This window comes from Schistocerca nitens, chromosome 3, assembly GCF_023898315.1.
Source record: "Schistocerca nitens isolate TAMUIC-IGC-003100 chromosome 3, iqSchNite1.1, whole genome shotgun sequence".
NCBI classification, from domain to species: domain Eukaryota; kingdom Metazoa; phylum Arthropoda; class Insecta; order Orthoptera; family Acrididae; genus Schistocerca; species Schistocerca nitens.
In genome coordinates this window covers 57,622,226-57,646,696 of record NC_064616.1, presented here as the reverse complement: position 1 = coordinate 57,646,696, position 24,471 = coordinate 57,622,226, and the positions used below count along the sequence as shown (strand labels likewise).

General features: G+C 45.5%; 1 protein-coding gene across 1 annotated transcript in view; it reads left to right on the top strand.

The window, feature by feature from the left end:
* LOC126248021 (uncharacterized) overlaps positions 1–24,471 on the top strand; it is a 405,163-nt gene that overhangs the window by 30,488 nt on the left and 350,204 nt on the right. The window lies entirely within an intron of this gene.

The window sequence follows — 24,471 nt, the reverse complement described above, 5'->3', positions numbered from 1 at the left end:
TCCTTTACTACTTTAAGTGTCTCATTTCCTAACCTAATCCCCTCAGCATCACCCGATTTAATTACACTACATTCCATTATCCTCGTTTTGCTTTTGTTGATGTTCATCTTATATCCTCCTTTCAAGACACTGTCCATTCCGTTCAACTGCTCTTCCAAGTCCTTTGCTGTCTCTGACAGAATTACAATGTCATCGGCGAACCTCAAAGTTTTTACTTCTTCTCCATGAATTTTAATACCTACTCCGAATTTTTCTTTTGTTTCCTTTACTGCTTGCTCAATATACAGATTGAATAACATCGGGGAGAGGCTACAACCCTGTCTCACCCCTTTCCCAACCACTGCTTCCCTTTCATGCCCCTCGACTCTTATAACTGCCATCTGGTTTCTGTACAAATTGTAAATTGCCTTTCGCTCCCTGTATTTTACCCCTGCCACCTTCAGAATTTGAAAGAGAGTATTCCAGTTAACGTTGTCAAAAGCTTTCTCTAAGTCTACAAATGCTAGAAACGTAGGTTTGCCTTTTCGTAATCTTTCTTCTACGATAAGTCGTAAGGTTAGTATTGCCTCACGTGTTCCAACATTTCTACGGAATCCAAACTGATCTTCCCCGAGGTCCGCTTCTACCAGTTTTTCCATTCGTCTGTAAAGAATTCGCGTTAGTATTTTGCAGCTGTGACTTATTAAACTGATAGTTCGGTAATTTTCACATCTGTCAACACCTGCTTTCTTTGGTATTGGAATTATTATATTCTTCTTGAAGTCTGTGGGTATTTCGCCTGTCTCATACATCTTGCTCATCAGATGGTAGAGTTTTGTCATGACTGGCTCTCCCAAGGCCATCAGTAGTTCTAATGGAATGTTGTCTACTCCCGGGGCCTTATTTCGACTCAGGTCTTTCAGTGCTCTGTCAAACTCTTCACGCAGTATCTTATCTCCCATTTCATCTTCATCTACATCCTCTTCCATTTCCATAATATTGTCCTCAAGTACATCGCCCTTGTATAAACCCTCTATATACTCCTTCCACCTTTCTGCCTTCCCTTCTTTGCTTAGAACTGGGTTGCCATCTGAGCTCTTGATATTCATACAAGTGGTTCTCTTCTCTCCAAAGGTCTCTTTAATTTTCCTGTAGGCAGTATCTATCTTACCCCTAGTGAGACAAGCCTCTACATCCTTACATTTGTCCTCTAGCCATCCCTGCTTAGCCATTTTGCACTTTCTGTCGATCTCATTTTTGAGACGTTTGTATTCCCTTTTGCCTGCTTCATTCACTGCATTTTTATATTTTCTCCTTTCATCAATTAAATTCAATATTTCTTCTGTTACCCAAGGATTTCTATTAGCCCTCGTCTTTTTACCTACTTGATCCTCTGCTGCCTTCACTACTTCATCCCTCAGAGCTACCCATTCTTCTTCTACTGTATTTCTTTCCCCCATTCCTGTCAATTGTTCCCTTATGCTCTCCCTGAAACTCTCTACAACCTCTGGTTCTTTCAGTTTATCCAGGTCCCATCTCCTTAAGTTCCTACCATTTTGCAGTTTCTTCAGTTTCAATCTGCAGTTCATAACCAATAGATTGTGGTCAGAGTCCACATCTGCCCCTGGAAATGTCTTACAATTTAAAACCTGGTTCCTAAATCTCTGTCTTACCATTATATAATCTATCTGATACCTATTAGTATCTCCAGGATTCTTCCATGTATACAACCTTCTTTTATGATTCTTGAACCAAGTGTTAGCTATGATTAAGTTATGTTCAGTGCAAAATTCTACAAGGCGGCTTCCTCTTTCATTTCTTCCCCCCAGTCCATATTCACCTACTATGTTTCCTTCTCTCCCTTTTCCTACTGACGAATTCCAGTCACCCATGAGTATTAAATTTTCATCTCCCTTGACTACCTGAATAATTTCTTTTATCTCGTCATACATTTCATCAATTTCTTCATCATCTGCAGAGCTAGTTGGCATATAAACTTGTACTACTGTAGTAGGCATGGGCTTTGTGTCTATCTTGGCCACAATAATGCGTTCACTATGCTGTTTGTAGTAGCTAACCCGCACTCCTATTTTTTTATTCATTATTAAACCTACTCCTGCATTACCCCTATTTGATTTTGTATTTATAACCCTGTAATCACCTGACCAAAAGTCTTGTTCCTCCTGCCACCGAACTTCACTAATTCCCACTATATCTAACTTTAACCTATCCATTTCCCTTTTTAAATTTTCTAACCTACCTGCCCGATTAAGGGATCTGACATTCCACGCTCCGATCCGTAGAATGCCAGTTTTCTTTCTCCTGATAACGACGTCCTCTTGAGTAGTCCCCGCCCGGAGATCCGAATGGGGGACTATTTTACCTCCGGAATATTTTACCCAAGAGGACGCCATCATCATTTAATCATACAGTAAAGCTGCATGTCCTCGGGAAAAATTACGGCTGTAGTTTCCCCTTGCTTTCAGCCGTTCGCAGTACCAGCACAGCAAGGCCGTTTTGGTTAATGTTACAAGGCCAGATCAGTCAATCATCCAGACTGTTGCCCTTGCAACTACTGAAAAGGCTGCTGCCCCTCTTCAGGAACCACACGTTTGTCTGGCCTCTCAACAGATACCCCTCCGTTGTGGTTGCACCTACGGTACGGCCATCTGTATCGCTGAGGCACGCAAGCCTCCCCACCAACGGCAAGGTCCATGGTTCATGGGGGGGCCCTAGAACTTAGAACTACTTAAACGTAACTAACCTAAGGACATCACACAACACCCAGTCATCACGAGGCAGAGAAAATCCCTCCATACTAAAAGCCTGGAAAGGTGGACAGGTCACAGCAGCACTCAAGAAATAAAATAGGAGTAATCCGCTGAATTACGGACCCATATCACTGACGTCGATTTGCAGTAGGATTTTGGAACTTATGCTGTGTTCGAACAATTTGAATTATCTCGAAGGTAGTTGTCCACTGATACTGGATTGTTGATTTCCCGTCATAAAGGCCACAGTATGCAGTAATCGTTGTAAAATAATCGAGTAAAGCGGAAGCGATATTCGACGTTCCCCAAGAAAGTGTTGCAGGCCGCCTGCTGTTCCTAATTTATATAAACGATATAGTAGACAATCTGAGCAGCCCTCTTAGACTGTTTGCAGATGATGCTGTCATTTACCGTCTAATAAAGTCATCAGACGAGCAAAACATATTGCAAAATAATTAGATACGATATCCGCATGGTGCAAAAAATGGCAGTTGTCTCTGAATAAGGAAAAGTGTGAGGTCGTCCACATGAGTAATGAAAGAAATCCGTTAAATTTCGGTTACACGATAAATCACACAAATTTAAAGGTTGTAAATTCGACAAATTTTATAGGACTTACAGTTACGAACAACTTAAACTGGAACGATCATGTAGACAAGGGGAAGGTAACCAAAGACTTCATTTTAGTGGCAGACACTTAAAAGATGCAACGTGGTCTACTAAAGAGACTCTATACGCTACATATGTTCGTCCTCTGCCGGCCGCGGTGATCTAGCGGTTCTAGGCGCGCAGTCCGAAACCGCGCGACTGCTACGGTCGCAGGTTCGAATCCTGCCTCGGGCATGGATGTGTGTAATGTACTTAGGTTAGTTAGGTTTAAGTAGTTCTAAGTTCTAGGGGACTGATGACCACAGATGTTAGGTGCCATAGTGCTCAGAACCATTTTTTTTTTTCGTCCTCTGCTGGAGTATTATTGTGCGGTATGGGATACTTGACTAGATAGGACTGGCGGAGGACATCGAAAAAATCCAAAGAAAGGCAGCTCGTTTTCTATTATCGCGAAATAGGAGATTGGCTGCCACAGATATGATAAGCGAGTTGGGATAGCAATCACTGAAAGAAAGGCGTCTCTCGTTGCACCGAGATCTTTTCACGAAATTTCAAGCACCAAATTTCTCCTCTGGCTGTGAAAATATTTTACTGAGACCAGCGTACATAGAGAGAAGTGATCATCGTAATAAAATAAGAGAAATTATATCTCGTACAGAACGATGTAGGTACTTATTTCTCCCACGCGCTGTTAGAGAGTGGGGCGGTAACGAAATAGTCTGTTGGTGGTTCGAAGAACCCTCTGCCACGGACTTAAGGGTGAATTGCAGAGTAGTCATGTAGATGTAGATTTAAATGAAAGCTACTGGAGATGCAGATAGCAGCATGTTGTCCGAGAGGGCGAAAAGTCACCCTGGAAGTGCGTTGTGTCGGCAGTGCCACAACCTTGGGCCCACTGTCGTAGTCCATTCTTGTCAATGATGAATCGTCGATTTTGTCCGCTTCCAAATAATGTCAAGGCGAAATCACGATCAAGTCCAAATCTGGAGACAGGGTCTTCATTGTTGTGCAATACGTAGCACTGAAAGGGCGTTTATTAGTGACACCACCGTACAGCCAGAACAGAACTGAATTCCTGAACGGAGACCACTGTTAGTTATACAAACATCCAATGTCCCAGAACATATATTCATTGCAAATATAAGACATTTCAAGAACATTTCAGTAATGATAAATACTAAATAACGAATAATTGCTAGTCGTCAGATTTGAACAGGCGACACGGAGCAAGGCAACTAGTGATCCTCACTAAAACGCGGCGCTGCGTGTGCCGTAAATCGCCGTATGGCTTCCGCTCCTGGAGCTCCCGTTTCAGAAATTCCCATCGGAGCCGAGTACACCACCCTTGATATAGAAATTGTTATTGACTCTCTGTATGGCAGCTCTGGCGAATCCTTGCGTTCTGGTCTGTTGGTATATCCTCTTTGCTATGATGAGCATCGATGGTAGCCTCGCCGCGTGGGATTAGCCGAGCGGTCTAAGGCGCTGCATTCATAGACTCTGCGGCTGGTCCCGGCGGACGTTCGAGTCCTCATCTACATCTACATTTATACTCCGCAAGCCACCCAACGGTGTGTGGCGGAGGGCACTTTACGTGCCACTGTCATTACCTCCCTTTCCTGTTCCATTCGTGTATGGTTCGCGGGAAGAACGACTGTCTGAAAGCCTCCGTGCGCGCTCTCATCTCTCTAATTTTACATTCGTGATCTCCTCGGGAGGTATAAGTAGGGGGAAGCAATATATTCGATACCTCATCCAGAAACGCACGCTCTCGAAACCTGGCGAGCAAGCTACACCGCGATGCAGAGCGCCTCACTTGCAGAGTCTGCCACTTGAGTTTATTAAACATCTCCGTAACGCTTTAATGGTTACCAAATAACCCTGTGACGAAACGCGCCGCTCTTCTTTGGATCTTCTCTATCTCCTCCGTCAACCCGATCTGGTACGGATCCCACACTGATATGCAATACTCAAGTATAGGTCGAACGAGTGTTTTGTAAGCCACCTCCTTTGTTGCTGGACTACATTTTCTAAGCACTCTCCCAATGAATCTCAACCTGGTACCCGCCTTACCAACAATTAATTTTATATGATCATTCCACTTCAAATCGTTCCGCACGCATACTCCCAGATATTTTACAGAAGAAACTGCTACCAGTGTTTGTTCCGCTATCATATAATCATACAATAAAGGATCCTTCTTTCCATGTATTCGCAATACATTACATATGTCTATGTTAAGGGACAGTTACCACTCCCTGCACCAAGTGTCTATCCGCTGCAGATCTTCCTGCATTTCGCTACAATTTTCTAATGCTGCAACTTCTCTGTATACTATAGCATCATCGGCGAAAAGCCGCATGGAACTTCCGACACTATCTACTAGGTCATTTATATATATTGTGAAAAGCAATGGTCCCATAACACTCCCCTGTGGCACGCCAGAGGTTACTTTAACGTCTGTAGACGTCTCTCCATTGATAACAACATGCTGTGTTCTGTTTGCTAAAAACTCTTCAATCCAGCCACACAGCTGGTCTGATATTCCGTAGGCTCTTACTTTGTTTATCAGGCGACAGTGCGGAACTGTATCGAACGCCTTCCGGGAGTCAAGAAAAATAGCATCTACCTGGCAGCCTGTATCTAATATTTTCTGGGTCTCATGAACAAATAAAGCGAGTTGGGTTTCACACGATCGCTGTTTCCGGAATCCATGTTGATTCCTACATAGTAGATTCTGGGTTTCCAAAAACGACATGATACGCGAGCAAAAAACATGTTCTAAAATTCTACAACAGATCGACGTAAGAGATATAGGTCTATAGTTTTGCGCATCTGCTCGACGACCCTTCTTGAAGACTGGGACTACCTGTGCTCTTTTCCAATCATTTGGAACCCTCCGTTCCTCTAGAGACTTGCGGTACACGGCTGTTAGAAGGGTGGCAAGTTCTTTCGCGTACTCTGTGTAGAATCGAATTGGTATTCCGTCAGGTCCAGTGGACTTTCCTCTGTTGAGTGATTCCAGTTGCTTTTCTATTCCTTGGACACTTATTTCGATGTCTGCCATTTTTTCGTTTGTGCGAGGATTTAGAGAAGGAACTGCAGTGCGGTCTTCCTCTGTGAAACAGCTTTGGAAAAAGGTGTTTAGTATTTCAGCTTTACGCGTGTCATCCTCTGTTTCAATGCCATCATTACCCCGGAGTGTCTGGATATGCTGTTTCGAGCCACTTACTGATTTAACGTAAGACCAGAACTTCCTAGGATTTTCTGTCAAGTCGGTACATAGAATTTTACTTTCGAATTCACTGAACGCTTCACGTATAGCCCTCCTTACGCTAACTTTGACATCATTTAGCTTCTGTGTGTCTCAGAGGTTTTGGCTGCGTTTAAACTTGGAGTGAAGCTCTCTTTGCTTTCGCAGTAGTTTCCTAACTTTGTTGTTGTACCACGGTGGGTTTTTCCCGTCCCTCACAGTTTTACTCGGCACGTACCTGTCTAAAACGCATTTTACAATTGCCTTGAACTTTTTCCATAAACACTCAACATTGTCAGTGTCGGAACAGAAATTTTCGTTTTGATCTGTTAGGTAGTCTGAAATCTGCCTTCTATTACTCTTGCTAAACAGATAAACCTTCCTCCCTTTTTTTATATTCCTATTAACTTCCATATTCAGGGATGCTGCAACGGCCTTATGATCACTGATTCCCTGTTCTGCACATACAGAGTCGAAAAGTTCGGCTCTGTTTGTTATCAGTAGGTCCAAGATGTTATCTCCACGAGTCGGTTCTCTGTTTAATTGCTCGAGGTAATTTTCGGATAGTGCACTCGGTATAATGTCACTCGATGCTTTGTCCCTACCACCCGTCCTAAACATCTGAGTGTCCCAGTCTATATCTGGTAAATTGAAATCTCCACCTAAGACTATAACATGCTGAGAAAATTTATGTGAAATGTATTCCAAATTTTCTCTCAGTTGTTCTGCCACTAATGCTGTTGAGTCGGGAGGTCGGTAAAAGGAGCCAATTATTAACCTATCTCGGTTGTTGAGTGTAACCTCCACCCATAATAATTCACAGGAACTATCCACTTCTACTTCACTACAGGATAAACTACTACTAACAGCGACGGACACTCCACCACCGGTTGCATGCAATCTATCCTTTCTAAATACCGTCTGTACCTTTGTAAAAATTTCGGCAGAATTTATCTCTGGCTTCAGCCAGCTTTCTGTACCTATAACGATTTCAGCTTCGGTGCTTTCTATCAGCGCTTGAAGTTCCGGTACTTTACCAACGCAGCTTCGACAGTTGACAATTACAATACCGATTGCTGCTTGGTCCCTACATGTCCTGACTTTGCCCCGCACCCGTTGAGGCTGTTGCCCTTTCTGTACTTGCCCATGGCCATTTAACCTAAAAAAACCGCCCAGCCCACGCCACACAACCCCTGCTACCCGTGTAGCCGCTTGTTGCGTGTAGTGGACTCCTGACCTATCCAGTGGAACCCGAAACCCCACCATCCTATGGCGCAAGTCGAGGAATCTGCAGCCCACACGGTCGCAGAACCGTCTCAGCCTCTGATTCAGACCCTCCACTCGGCTCTGTACCAAAGGTCCGCAGTCAGTCCTGTCGACAATGCTGCAGATGGTGAGCTCTGCTTTCATCCCGCTAGCGAGACTGGCAGTTTTCACCAAATCAGATAGCCGCCGGAAGCCAGAGAGGATTTCCTCCGATCCATAGCGACACACATCATTGGTGCCGACATGAGCGACCACCTGCAGATGGGTGCACCCTGTACCCTTCATGGCATCCGGAAGGACCCTTTCCACATCTGGAATGACTCCCCCCGGTATGCACATGGAGTGCACATTGGTTTTCTTCCCCTCTCTTGCTGCCATTTCCCTAAGGGGCCACATTACGCGCCTGACGTTGGAGCTCCCAACTACCAGTAAGCCCACCCTCTGCGACCGCCCGGATCTTGCAGACTGAGGGGCAACCTCTGGAACAGGACAAGCAGCCATGTCAGGCCGAAGATCAGTATCAGCCTGAGACAGAGCCTGAAACCGGTTCGTCAGACAAACTGGAGAGGCCTTCCGTTCACCCCTCCAGAATGTCTTTCGCCCCCTGCCACACCTTGAGACGACCTCCCACTCTACCACAGGTGAGGGATCAGCCTCAATGCGGGCAGTATCCCGGGCAACCACAGTCGTAGTCCGATCAGGGGATGCGTGGGACGAGCTGGCCGTCCCCGACAAACCCCCATCCGGACCCCCACAGTGATACCCATTGGCAACAGCCTCAAGCTGTGTGACGGAAGCCAACACTGCCTGAAGCTGGGAGCGAAGGGATGCCAACTCAGCCTGCATCCGAACACAGCAGTTTCAGTCCCTATCCATGCTAAAACTGTTGTGCAAAGAACGTCTGAACTAATCAACAGAGAGCGCAAACAAATCGACACAAAATTTAAACGATTATTAAAATACAAGACTGCCTAGTAAATGCAGTAATGCTGCTACTTGCGCACTGCTGACACACTGCTCGGCGGCGGAAGGAGACTACGCGATTTTACACTATTCAGGTACTAAAACGCGATGCTACAACTCTCAAATGCTATAATACGCCCGAAATTTATGAATTAAACAATGCAAGTACCAAAAACACGCAAAGAAATTAAGAATTAAACTATGTAACAAATGAGTGAGCTAGGAGTATATGACTTGCTGCTGCAGCTGCTTATCCAACGGCGGCAGGGAGCACACTGACCGTGACCCACCGACACTGGCCGTTCAAAACAAAAACAGAAGACAAACGACTACGCGAATTTACACTATTCAGGTACTAAAATGCGATGCTACAACTCTCAAATACTATAATACGCCCGAATTTTATTAATTATACAATGCAAGTACCAAAAACACGCAAAGAAATTAAGAATTAAACTATGTAACAAATGAGTGAGCTAGGAGAATACGACTTGCTGCTGCAGCTGCTTATCCAACGGCGGCAGGGAGCACACTCGGGCATGGAGGTGTGTGTTTGTCCTTAGGATAATTTAGGCTAAGTAGTGTGTAAGCATAGGGACTGATGACCTAAGGTCATCAGTCCCTCATACACATTTGAACATTTTTTTGATGGTAGCCTCTGCCGTCGTTCTTCGCGATTTTCAGTGTCACTGTCACTGAACCACTCATCGCCGATCTGTGCTTCTGGACTGCAGTACGTCTTCATACAAAGGACATGGACGACGTCTCTACGCTGCTGTCTTCTTGGTGCGGGCTCATAATCCTCAACTTCATATGTGGTGTCTGATAAGCGACGAAGGACACAATACGACCCTCACTAGACTGTGCTTCGCACTCTAGCGCTGTCTGTCCTTCTCTTAGGCGTCCAGGAGCAGCATGCGAGCCAGCTGTCCTCAGTCCTGGTGATAAGGTGTTTCACGTAGTCATCCTGAATATCGCTTAGTTGAAACCAGTACAGTTGTCGTTTCGGCCTCGCTACCATGAAGCAGAAAGACTCTTGTAAAGCCAACAGTGTTCTGCTTTGCTGCGTTGTATGCGAATGTAACAATGTGCAATATTGTACCCCAATCTCCCTATCTGACATCAACGTTCTGTGAGGCCATTCGTCTGTGGATGGTAAACAGTTGTCAACCTGTGGGTGATGTCGCAACTTGAAATTGCCTCTGATACTGGTCTCGACAGGAAAACATTTACTCGATCAGAGATCGTCACATGGGGTACTCCGTGCTCCAAAGTGATGCTCTCTACACGAAGCTTTGCCATTTCCTGTACTTCGACAGTCGACACACCTTTAGTGACAGCATATCGGGTGAGGTAGTCAGTGCAGATTATTATCCACCAATTCCCGTTTGTCGACTTTGGGAATTTCCCCAAGAGCACGATTGCAGCTCGGTGGAATGGTGCCACTGGAAGCGGAATTTGTACCAGATGCCACGGAGGTAACTGCAGCACGTGGTTCCGTCATTGGTATTCCTTACAGTGTCTCACATGGTCTCTAACAGATCGATAGAGACTTCGTCAATGATACCTGCGTCTGATTCTGCCTAGGTCTTCCCTAATCCCAGATTACCTTATGTTTTTGAAGCGTCGTGGAAAAACTTCAGGATAGCTTGCCGTTGATGAGCTGGGATGACAAACAACCCTATTTGACCGTAGTTCCTCTTATACAATTAATTAATTAGAATTCTCTTTTGGTCGGCTCCTCCTTCTTCAATGCTTCTATGATTTTCAACATTGCAAGATCTTCCCTCTGTCCAGCAGCAATATCGTTTAATTCAGCTGTGACTGAGATTTCATCCACGCTTTTGTGTTCACAAAGAATTCCTTGAGAGGCAGTCAGTATCCTTATGTCTGCGTCCACTTTTATTTACCGCTGTGACATCGTACTCCTGAAGCCTCAGCGCCCATCTCGCCAGTCGACCTGATGGTCCTTCGGACAATGCAACGGACTGAGAGAGTGGTGATCCGTCACAACGCTGAATGTTTTGCCAAATAAGTGCAGCCAGAACTTGCTGAAGGCCCAAACAACTTCCAGGCACTCCTTCTTGGTTGTAAGTAGTGCGTCTCGAACTTTGTGGTTCCCTGGAAACATATGCAATCACCATTTCAGCACGCTCGTCAATTTTTATTCTGTAAGCATAAGCTGTCACCTTTCCAGCACCCTCCTGAATTTGTACTATAACTGGCCATTTTCCAAAACCGCCAGCCGTCGATGTAATGTTCTCTCTCAGAACTCTCGTCATACAACGCTAGAATTGGAGAAGACGTTAGCACCTCCCTAAGAACAAGGAAAGGTCTTTCTTGCTCCTCGTTCCTGGAAGGTTTGGGGTCTCTCTGCAGTAGTTCTTGCAAGGGATGTGCCTTGGTACAGAAATCCTTTATCGATCGCTTGTGCTACGTGCTCATTCCTAGAAAACTTCTCGCATCACGTATATACCGCAGAGTTGGAAAATCTGTGACTGCTCTTATTTTCTCTTGATCGGGACGGACTCCATCGCCATTCACTAGATGTCCAAACATTTTTATTTCTTGGACGACGAAGAGGCACGTTTTTGGATTCAGACGAAGACCTGCCGTCTCAACACACTTCAACGCGGTTGTCAGGTGGCTTAAGATGTTCTACAAATGTCTTAAAAAAAGCGGCATTGCCATCCAGATAGCGAAACTACGTCGTTCATTTAACGTGTCGGAGCAGGTCCTCCATCATACATTTGAAGGTGGCTGGAGCATTATGCAATCCAAAAGACATAACTTTAAACTCATAGCGGCCGTGAGGAGTCACGAAGGCAGTCTTTTCTCGGTCAGCCTTTTCAGCTTTGATTTTCCGGTAGCCTCTCTACATGTCCACAGTTAATAAAAACTTTGCCCCTTTCAAGCAGTCTTAGTGCATATCAATGAACAGACATCTTCGTTTGTGATCTTGTTTAGTCTTTGGTAGACGATGCAGAAACGCCGAGTTCCGTCATTCTCCTTCACAAGGACCACAGTAGAGGACTAAGGACTCACTGAAGGTTCAATGACGTCTCCTTGTAGCATCTCGTGTACTTTCTTACGGCTTATCCGTCGTTCATGGTTGATGGATTATCCCCAGTGTTGATGTGGTTGGCCGCTTTCTCTGTCATTTCTCCACTCCGCATTTGAAAGCAACCGAAAAATGAGACAGAACCGCTTTCACTAATCAATGTTGTTCCATTATCAGGCCAGATTCTAGTGGCAGTTCGATAGTAGCTTCCTCCCCTGCGTTGTCTGTTGTGATAGAATGTCACGATTGTCGGTACCATTGAACTGCCCAACCTGGACTGGTTTGGCTATTCCTAAGTACATACCTTTAGGAATGAGCTGTGGTCGCTCGTGACAATTAATAATTCATCTTTGCGACGTGCAGTGCTTATGATCGTCGCTAGTGAGTGAGCCTGAGAAGCTTTTTGCGATTGATAAGAGCTTTACAGTTCAACTGAACATCTCGATTGACAACTACAGTTCGTGTTATTGATGACGGCGGTATAACAACGCCTGCAACGGCAAACAATTGCCCAGAGCAAACTTTGTTATGCGCTCTTGTTGGAATAGTTTCGTTAATATGGAGCTCTTATCTTCCTCAGTCTATGACAGCTTGTGCTACGTGCACGCAGTGCCATCCGAGCATAACATCATTGAGTACATTCTGCTAAAACGACAAATTCTAAAGGCTGTGTTCTATCGTTGATAGTTACAATACATGTTCTTAGAATGAGATTTTCACTCTGCAGCGGAGTGTGCGCTGATATGAAACTTCCTGGCAGATTAAAACTGTGTGCCCGACCGAGACTCGAACTCGGGACCTTTGCCTTTCGCGGGCAAGTGCTCTACCAACTGAGCTACCGAAGCACGACTCACGACCGGTACTCACAGCTTTACTTCTGCCAGTACCTCGTCTCCTACCTTCCAAACTTTACAGAAGCTCTCCTGCTTCTGTAAAGTTTGGAAGGTAGGAGACGAGGTACTGGCAGAAGTAAAGCTGTGAGTACCGGTCGTGAGTCGTGCTTCGGTAGCTCAGTTGGTAGAGCACTTGCCCGCGAAAGGCAAAGGTCCCGAGTTCGAGTCTCGGTCGGGCACACAGTTTTAATCTGCCAGGAAGTTTCAATACATGTTCTTGTCGGCTGGATGAATTTCCTATTTGCTACCTTCAGTAAAATGGATTTTGAATCACGGAATATAGTCTTCTTTACTTGACGACTATAAGCAATCGGTATTACATAAAAGATAGGCCCTGAATCTACTAGCACTCAGACAGGTTGGCCGTCGATGATGGTGACATCTTGGTAACTGTCGTACAAGGAGGATTTCAATCTGTGGCTGCTTACCTCCATAGACGGTCGCCTCGCTTAGTTTTCTTGAAGTCGGCGGCTAGGTAATCGGCTGGTATTTCTTTAGGGTAATTACGGCGTGCTGGGGAGCGATGTCGTCTAGGGCAAGACTATGAGATTCGTCCCACAGGTTGACTATAATCGTCTGCAGATAAGTGGCGTAATGGTTGGTGTCTTGCGGCGTAAGAGTCGCCGAACACTCGTCTCCTCACTCTGCACTAGCTTACAACGTGTCCAGGGTGCCCACAGTGAAAATATACTGACCAGTTGTTCTCCGTCCTTTAAATATGTATTTTTCTGCGAGGCGTTGTACCGGGTGGTTATAACTAAAGTTCAGCTACTCGCGGAGGTCAGTGTGTACTGTAATTACCGTATAGCAGCGAGACTTGGTTCCAAATTCGACCACCAGGTGCAAATCCTGGCGCCTACACTGTTTTTTTGACGGTACAACATCTACCCTGTCATTTGACATGCCATAAAGTGAGTGACTCAGTATGGCTATCGAGAAGAGACCGTGCGCTATTAGTAAAACAGTTTTGTGTGAACGGCAGCAATTACAGTGCTGCAGTGAGAGAGAGTCGTTGACTGGAAGGTCTGAGGACAGGTTCCATGTCATGAAATAGTTTAAAGAACATGATAATGAAATTCGAAAACATTGGTGAGCTTGGTGTGATATGTGGAAGAGGAAGGCGGCCTATCACGGCGGAAGCTATCGACGAGGTTGCTGACCATTCAGAACGTGTCCCGAGCAGTGCTAGTGCTCGTGCAGTGTCACGACAATTTTCCATCCCACGGTCGACTGTGCAGAAAGTTTGCGGCCTGTTTTACACTGGTACACTGTGCAGCAACTGAAACTGAATGATCCGCAGCAAAGTAGTGAATTTGTTCTTCGGTTCGATGACATATAGCCGGGCAATATTCTATGGAGTGACGAGACACATTTTACACTGCAGCGTGCAGTGAATACACGGAACTGACGAATTTGGGTACTGTTAAACCACGTGTTGTGCACAAAGAGCCACTGCATCCATCGTATGGGACTGTGTGATGTAGATTCACAAGCACCTTTATTCTCAGTCCGTTATTCTTTGACAGGAATACACGCACGGGCTTGTCAGGTATACCGTGGCGTCCGCGCGTTATCGAGACCGTCGTGTACAGCATGTGATTCCTGCTTTGGGAGAGCGCAATTGTTTGGAAACCACTGTTTTCATGCAAGATGAGGCAAAGCCCAGTGTTATTCGCCCAGTAAAATATCTGCTTAATGCAACCTTCCACGAACTTTTTATCTCCAGAGGTTTCCCAGATGCATGGTCTACCAGATCACCTGATCTGAATCCATGTGAGTTTTAGCTCTGGCGACGTCTTAAGGAAAGCGTTTACCGGGGATATGTTCGGTCTATTCTTGATCTGAAGGCCAGTATACAGGCACGTTGCTCAGATTCCACCGCAACTCCTGCGAGCAACCGTTGATCACGTCATTTTACAGATAAAGCATCTCGTCGACGTCTCCAGTGGCCATATTGAACAAATTGTGAAAGCGACAGTCAACATTATGCCTTTCCCACTTGTTTGACCTTTTCTGCCCCATCCTGTTCCTAACATATGGAACCATTTCTATGTATATTTCTTGGATTCACAGCACCAGATTTGCACCTGGTGGCTAAAACTGGAACTATTTTTTTTTCAAGCGTCAATCGGTTCCGCATTAACGCATTAGCATATCTACCAAGTTTCGCTGCCATCCAATAATTACAGCCTACAATGGTGCGCTGTAAGTAGCTGCACTTTAATTACACTGACATGAAAAAGTCATGCGATACCTCCACATATCGTGTCGGAGATCGTTTTCCCCCGTAGTGCAGTAACTCGACGTGGCATGAACTCAACAAGTCGTTGGAATTCCCCTGCAGAGATACTGAGCCATGCTGCCTCTATACTCAGCCATAATTGCGAAAATGTTGATAGTGCAGGATCTTGCGCACGAACTGACCTCTCTATTATGTCCCATAAATGGTCGATGGAGTTCATGTCAGGCGAACTGAGTGGCCAAATCATTCGCTCGAACTGTCCAGCATGTTCTTCGAACCAGTTGCGAACAATTGTGTCATCCATAAAAATCGCATTGTTGTTTGGAAGCATGAACTGCACGAATGGCTGCAAATTGTCTCCAAGTAGACGTACATAACGATTTCCAGTCAATGCTCTGTTCAGTTGGACCAAGGGACTCAAGCCTATCCATGTAAACTCAGCCCACACCTTTATGGAGCCACCGCTACTTTGCACAACCTTGTTGACAACTTGGGTCCGTGGCTTCGTGGGGTCTGCTTCACATTCGAGCCCTACCATCTGCTCTTACCAACTGAAATCTGGACTCACCTGACCATGCTACGGTTTTCTAGTCTATAGGGTTCAAGCAATATGGTCATGAGCCCAGAAGAGGCGCTGTAAGTGATATCGTGTTGTTAGCAAACACACTCGTGTCGGTTGTCTGCTGCCATAGCGCATTAACGTTAAATATCGCCTCACTCTCCTAAAGCCTACTTTCGTCGTACATCCCGCAATGAGTTTTGCAGTTACTTCACGCAGTGTTGCTTGCCTGTTAGCACTGACAACTGTACACAACCGCCACTGCTCTCGGTCGTTAAGTGAAGGCTGTGGGCCACTGCGTCGTCCGTGGTGTAAGGTAATGCCTGAAATCTGGTACTGTCGGCATGCTCTTGACGCTGTGGATCTTGGAATATTGAATTCCCCACCGATTTCCGAAATGTGTCTAGCTCCAACTACCATTCCGCGTTCAGAGTCTGTTAATTCCCGTCGTGCGGGAATCACCGGAGTTCAAAGGACAGATCCGCCAACGCAGTGCCCTTTTATTCCTTGTTTATGCGACGCTACTGCCATCTGTATATGTACACACATCGCTATACGATGACTCGTCAGCTCAGTGTATAACCAACCGTTTGACGATTGCGGCAGAAGTTCGAAATGGCCTAGTCCATTCTTCATGGCGCGTTCGACAAGTGGTGGAGATTGGTGTCGAAGTTCGATGCAGCCGTTCCTCGACGTTCTCTGTTACCTCCTGCCGTATGGGATCGACATTCATGGCTGCTATCCCCTGACTACTCTGTCCGACAGTGGGTTTTTCTTCTCGACTCGGTGCCACCACTTTATCAATTCCTCTGTCGTCGTGACTTCCTTTACTAGGAGAGCTTACTACGCGTCTTCTGCGACTCCTTTCACCAAGTTGAGATTTTTCCACTTCTGTCATATTCGACGTAAGATGTGGCATAGGCAAAAACATTCTATATATAGGACTGTATTATCTCTTCATGAGGCTGGGCACTGTTCCTCAATTGTTCTTCCGCTAAGCAGACTTGCTGGTGATTGTTGCCGAATGTTTTCAGTTCTCCCCAGAATTTGTGCCAGCTATTTAGCTTCTCTTCATTCTTCTCTAACCATTGCTGGGTTGTGCCTTCCAAGTAAAAGTACACATTAACCAAGTACGTCATACCCTTCCACCTATTGTATTTGGCGACTCAGTCGATTTCTTTCAGCGATTACGCTGGGTCCTGACCAGCGTTCCGGAAAACACTGATAGGTGGCTGATGTGCAGGTGACTTACTGCCATTTTGGACTCCATCTCTCTCATGAATACAAAGATCTTAGGAACGGTTTACTGCTAGTATTCTGGTTCCTGTCCATGTAGGCTACGGCTTTTACGTTGCATAATTGGAGCCAAGGTGACGTTTTGAAGTACCGGGTGTCTCCACCATAGAATGTCGCGTCGAAATCACAGTCAAGTCCAAATGCGAAGATAGGGACGTCAGTGTTGTACAACATTTATAACTTAAAGCGCGTTTATTACTGACACCATTGTACTGCCAGAACAAAACTGAACTCCTGGGCGGAGAGTATACCTGTCTATACAAACATCGAATATTCCAGAATGAACAAAACTTACAAACAGAATATATTTCAAGAACATTCCAAATACGATAACTACCAAATAGCTGTGTGCGCCAGAGCTCGTGGCAGTGTCGTTTATATGTCAACGAATTTCAGCTTTATTTAAGATATTAACACTGCTATCGGCAAGATGAATTACTATCTCTCTTCAGTTGTCAGGAGGGTGCAAAACCTATGGCTTAAACCAAATGCGAATAAATCCCAAGTAATTTCACTATCCTAATAGAAACAAATTAGCTCAGAATTCTGCGACGGATCGTTACCTTTTCGTCTAGAGTCTAGACAGTATTCCAACACCATACCAGAAAACGGCGAATGAACTGGGTGTAACTTTGGATGAACACCTCAGCTGGTCGAAAATACTGTTCCGCATGTAGGGCATCTTCCGCTTGCCTCTATACCCTCAAAGAGTTTCAGAACCTCAGGATGTGAAACGTAAACTTGTGCATTTATTCGTTCTGGCGAACCTTCCGTATTGCTATCCAATCAAACAGGGCATAAGTATTGAAAACTATAGACGGGTAGAACTAATCGTGAATGCTTGTGTGCGTTATGTGTGGAACATCCTTCCATATGATCACGTCGGAGCTTCATACGTCCAGTTAGGATTGTTGCAGCCAGACAAGGTGCACCCTGTCGAGTGTAAGAAAAAGATGAAGCATTTCCTTTTGTCAGTCACATAACGTTTCTCAGAAAAATTAACATAAAAAACTACATATACAAAATTTTAGAAAGTTTAGAGAAAATTATTGTGCATGACTTCGTACACAACGGTAAGGAGAGGTGAGCGACAGTATGGTGCACGAACTGTCGACGTAGGAAAGCTGGACAGCGCCAGAAATGATTAGTGAACAAGTTAACACAGTAGCCAGAAGACTTATTTAACTTGCATTTCTCCAAACATACAAAGACTTTTTACAAATAGTGCAGTAAGTAACTGAGTCCAGCTATCACAATGTCAACTAGGATGAGGCTTGCTGTACTATGCATGAATGTTGGTGCATTCCACAATGGGTCCAAGTGCAAGTCGTTTGCGTGGCTGCCGCCGGCCGTCCTATATCGCGGCGGCAGAGGGCGCTCGTAGTCCACAGACGGAGGTGTGGCTCAGTGGGAGCGCACCATTGGGTCCGCTAGATTCCACACGACCGCTGTTGGCGTCAGACAGAAACCTGCTGTTCTGTTGCCAACTTCGCGACACCTGTAGGGTGGTATTGATACGTGACATCACAGAGATAAGAATAAAAACTTTTTTATTGACTGAAATGTCCTAGGTGCACCGTTTCCCCGCTCTGGAAACTTGAAGGTTTTGATTTTGGACTCCATTATGGAAACGTTTAGCCACAACCACCATGTTTGGATATGGAAAATCCTGAGGCAACTAGAGCCTTCCACCATCAACAGAGATTTACCATAAACTTGTGAGCTGGTATTGTTCACAATCATCCGATTGGGCCGCATCTTCTGCCCAACACACTCAGTGGAGGAAATGACCATATGTTTCTCAGTGAACTACTATCGGAAATGTTGGATAATGTCCCGCTGACAGTTAGGCGATGATTATGGTTCAAGTGTGATGTAGCCCCGCCACATTTTTGCTGTTGATGTCAGAGAACATTTAGACCATAGTTTCCCCAGTTGCTGGACTGGGAGGGATGAGACCGTACCGTGGACACAACGTTCGCCTGACCCCATTGGTATGAATTTTTTTAAGTGGGAGATAAAACGTATGGTGTATGAGACACCGATAGACACTCCAGAAGAGCTGGACACTCCAGAAGAGCTGGTTGCCCGACTGACTGACTCTGCAGCCATTATTCATGAAACACATTGTCGTTTCAGTAGCGTTATTCAATCATTACCACTCAGGTACCAGTTGTTCCTTAATGTAAACGAATGACATTTTCAGTAGCACCTCTCAAACAATATTCATTACGCTACATTTTGTACACCAACAGTGTCAAAAACCTTTATAGACCCCAAGCGAGAAAAGTGTGCAACTGTGGCCTTTTTTTGCTTTTTTGTTTTCATCTCCTACAAAAACTCAAAATCTTTTATTTGTAGTTTCTTTACGTGCGTCATATGGCCAAGTCTCTCTGTCAAACAGTATAGCAGTTTCGGTTGAAACTTTCGGGCTGAGAGGCCATGGTTGATATACGCAACAATTCTCTAATGTTTCGTCTCCGACTGAGGGAGACATCTTCGGTGGGGAGGGGAAACGGTACCCGAATTCATGGAGCTGTATACAGGGCACCGCCAACGACCTCGCCGCAGCGGTAGCACCAGTTCCCGTCAGATCGCCGAAGTTAAGCGCTGTTGGGCTTGGCTAGTACTTGGATGGGTGACCGTCTAATTCTGCCGAGCCCTGTTGGCGAGCGGGGTGCATTCAGTCTTTGTGAGGCCAATTGACGATCTTACTGACCGCGAAGTAGCTGCTCTGGTCACGAAAACGTACAACGGCAGGGAGAGCGGTGTGCTGAACATTGCCTTTCCATAGCCGCATCCAGTGACTTCAATCGGCTAATGATGAGACGGCGGTCGGTCGGTACCGCTAGGTCTTCCGAGGCCTGTTCGGACGCAGTTTAAAGTTTAGAGGCCACCAACATTCGTCACGTGATACCGAATGTGCGATATTTGTGGCTGGTTCAGCGTTTTGGATTAATAGTAATCGATCATCGATGTGTTAGCGCAAGGTCGACATCCATGTTTTATCTAACTTAACACTTTCTTCTCTTCCATTAAAATTATTATGGTGTTTGTAAATCTCTACGTCTCTCTACACATGCGTGCATGTCTTTGCTGAAATGCTCGTCTCACAGAATATTATTTCGTGGTTTTCATCTCGTAAAACATGCTCTGCTACAGCCGATTTGTCAGCACTTCCCAGGCGGCTGTTCCTTTTGTGCTCGGCCAAACGAGTTTTAATACTTTTTTCCTTGCTTCCAGTGTATGCTTGCCCACAATTACAAGGAATTTTATATACCCCAAGTGTCGCTAGTGGATGCTGTACAACGTACGTCTTTTCCCGTTCTTAAATATCCTTTTATGTTATTGATGGGTATAAAAATATTTTCAACTCCATACTTGGCCATCACTTTCCCAATGCCATCTGTGATCTTGGTATAAACAGGAGGAAAACGTTCCACGTTACTCCTGACTTTCTCTGTTATTGGATAGAGTCCTCGACCCACCTGTTTACTGGAGGAACCATTTCTCTTGAAAGGCAACAGTATGTGATGAAGCTCATATTGTAAATAAATCGGCTGCTAAACTTTATTAGTCCTGGCCACCAAGATTTATTGTCTACTCTTTTTTTGTCTTGGGTGATGGCTGAATCCCTTATGGAGGTACCGATCAGTGTGTCCAGCTCTCCTTTACACACTATGTCTCAAAGATGCGTCCGCGCATTTGATTATAGACATATCCAGAAAATTAATTCAGTGAGACGAGCGTTTTAGCAAAGACAATGCATTATCATGTGCGCATGTATAGAGAGACCACATAGATTTAAAAACACGGAAATCATTTCAACAGAAAAGAAAAAGTTGTTAAATTAGATAAAATAGGGATGTTGACTTGCGCCAACAGATTGACGATTGATTACTCTTAACCAAGAACGATGGCGACAGCCAGAGATAAACTCGCAATCGGCATCGCGTGACGAATGGTGGCGCTCTCTATGCGGCTCTATAAATGCGCGGGGCGTCTCGAGCCCTTCAATGCTTTAACTCCACCACGTCGACGCCAGCGGTTTGCCTGGACCTGCAAAACGCGGGTGACGAGATTTGGCAGAGGAATCTTGTGTACAAAATTCTAACACAGATGAACATCCACGACATCTCTGTCAAGATCGTAGATAATTTCCTCCGCGATAGAATCTTCTTGGTTACTCAGAAATGAAAACGCTCAAGCTTACGTCAAATGTCGATGAGTACCACTCAAGACTCTGTATTGTCTCCCATCCTCTTTAACATTTATGTTAATGATATGCCAGTCATCCCACACTGCTACCTGGCGTTTTACGCGCTGATACGGCGCTTTATAGATTCGGCCGAACACGGATCAGCTCGTTGCTCGACTCCAGAGGCAGGTGGACGCGACAGTGACCTGTTGTTCCAACAAGATTGCCCTCAATGCCGCCAGAGCTACGGCAGTCTGCTTCACTAAACGGCGTCTAATCCTCCGCCAAAACATCACTGTTGCAGGTGTCCAGGTCTCATGGTCCCCTGATACCAAATATCTAGATGTCTGGCTGAACAAAAAAAACTGCTCTTCCAACGACTTGCAGATACGTCACTCAAAAAGGACAAAAGCTAATAAAAGCGTTGTAACCAACGTTCAACAGCAGGGAACTGAGCCTAGAAACCAAGCTCCGACTGTACCGGATGGTTGTCCACCCTCCCCTCACCTATGGCTCCACTGCGTGGGCTACGATTAGTGTCTCCCAGATGCAGAACCTCCAGCGCCTGCAGATTAAGGGGCCTGCAAGCCCCTCCCCTCAGGAGGGTAGTTACCCTCCACGAGGAAACGGACATGGTCACACTGAAGACGTCCATTCGAGAGAAGAGAAGGCGTCTCTATGAAGAAATGGATGCCCCGCGCGACACGGTCGCTGACTTACAAAACATTGGAACCACGACTCCCCGCCACTGGCAGCGCCACCCTGTTCCTCTCACAATCCTTGAAGAATCGTATTACGACCATGGCTAACGATAGCCCTGTTACCGCCACTAATGAAGTGTCAATGCTGAACTGACCACTCTGTATGTGTCGACCATCATAAGCCACCAATGTCGGTACCTAAGGTTGTTGTATTACCTATTGCCTGCACCTTGAACTTCCACCGACGGAGGGTGGTATGGGAGTTTTTACTGAAGTAAACACCAGCCGTGAAAGTCTACATTGTATGGGAGTACCAGTTGTTCCCGTCTGCTTCCAGCCATGTTTGTTCATCTTTTTTCTCAGTCATTTTCCACTTTCTTCATGACTTATATTCGGTCACGTTACTCTATCTCTCCCTCTCCCACCCCCACTCTCACGTCTATTGTTGCCAGTGCCCTCAGTTTGAATCTACGTCCGTGTAATTTTTCTTTGTTGTACTGCTTTTCATGGACTATGGAGAAACCATATTTTCTGTAAAGGATGAGCCAGACAATAAGGGATTTTACTTTATTATATGAGCCTCCAACCGGTAACTTCATTTTTCCACTGCGGCCAAGCCACGGCCGGCAGTGTTAGCTGCCTGTAAATTCTTTCGTCCCACGGTCTAGTAACAGGAAGTCAGCACCGAGGAAGGGCACCTTGATCACGCGCCTCTCTCATGTGCTTACGAGGTAACGCCGCCCCAGGCGTCGCTTAGCAGGCAACGCTCTGGAAAGTTCCATGCCGCCCGCACGGTTTGCTCGGTCCTGACCAATCAGGGTGGAGGAAGCCGCGTGGTGCGTCGAATATACCCGGCCGCCCGTCGCCGGGCCCCCGCTCTTGTATTCTTGCTCACCCGCGAGTCGGATGCGCGCCCTGTAGCAGTGAACATCTCCCGCTTCTCCCGGTGCTGCGGCACTGTGGACTTAGTTTTGGAAGACAACAACTTTCGATAGCTTCGCGAACAATGTTCGCCAAATTGTAAGCTCTGGCTCACCCTCACCTCCCTAGGCCTATGTAACCCCCTTTCAACATGCTTTAGCCAATAAATGGCCTTTCTCTAAAAATTAGCCTATTATTCCACAACGCCCACCGCCTGCCCACACCCGCCATCCTGTACATTTCGTTCGCTGCTATAGCTGCAATCGATTCCATCGTTAATAGTATAACCGAGTGAGGTAGCGCAGTGGTTTAGCCCACTGGACTCGCATTCGGGAGGACGACAGTTCAAACCCGCATTCGGCCATCGTGATTTAGGTTTTCCGTGATTTCGCTAAATCGCTTAAGGCAAATGCCAGGATGGTTTCTTCTAAAGGGCACGTCGGCTTTCCTCCTCCATCTTTCCCTAATCCCAGCTTGTGCTCCATCTCTAATCACCTCATTGTCAAGGGGTTGTTAAAGACTAATCTCCTTCTCCTCTTCCTCCGCCTATTAGTTATTGAACATTATGTAAAATATGCAGATTGCGTGGTTATATGTTAGAGAGTACCTGATGGCCGTGATCTTGCCGTTATAAATAAAGTGTATTAAGACTGGCAATGGAATTCAAATTGTTCCCCAAAAACTTGTTGATGGTATGGAAGCCTAAATCGGTTACAGTGGAATAAAAACAGAACTGCCATACTCCTTTTTTAGATGATTTTCATTAAAAAAGGACACGCGACATATTAGTAACACAGGCCGTGCGTCTGCATCTACATCTATACTCCGCAAGCCATCCAGTGGTGTCTTGCGGAGGGTACTTTGTGTACCGCTGCACTTTCCCCGTTTCCCGTTCCAGTCGCCAATGTTGGCGGGAAAAACGCTTGCCGGTAAGTCTCCGTGTGTGCTAGAATCCCTCTAATATTGTCTTCATGGTTTTTTCGTTACATATACGTATAAGTAATCAATATGTTTGTTGACGCTTCCAGGAACGTAAGCTCCCGAAATTTTAACAGTAAGCCACACCGTGAAGCTGGCTAGCGTTGCTAGCTCTGTATCACGGGTCCTGGGTTCGACTCCTGGAAGGGTTCATCTCATCATCATTTAGGAAGTGGTGAGATTGGAACTGGAAAGATTGAGAACTTGTACAGGCGCTGATGACCTCGATGTTGAGCGCCCCACAAACCAACATCAACATCGTCGTCACACCGTGATGCAGAATGCCTCTCTTGCTGCGTTTGCCATTGGAATTGGTTGATAATCTCCATGAAATTTCCGTGCTCACTAAATGAAACTGTAAGGAAAGGCGCTGCTCCTCTTTGGATCTTCTTTATTTCTTTTATAATCTTATCTTCTTTATTTCCTTTATCAATCTGCTACAGGCCCCATATTGACGAGTAGTATTCAAGTACTGGTCGAACAAGTGCTCTGTAAGCTACCGTATTGGTTGTCGGATCACATTTCCTGCAGGTTTTTCCAATGAATCTCACTCTGGCATCTGAAACTCAGATATCCTGGAACATTCCGACCAAAAAATGTAATCGTTTAAAGTAACTGTTGACGCTGTTTTTTTAAGTTTCTGTACAAGAAAACATACACACTCCTGGAAATTGAAATAAGAACACCGTGAATTCATTGTCCCAGGAAGGGGAAACTTTATTGACACATTCCTGGGGTCAGATACATCACATGATCACACTGACAGAACCACAGGCACATA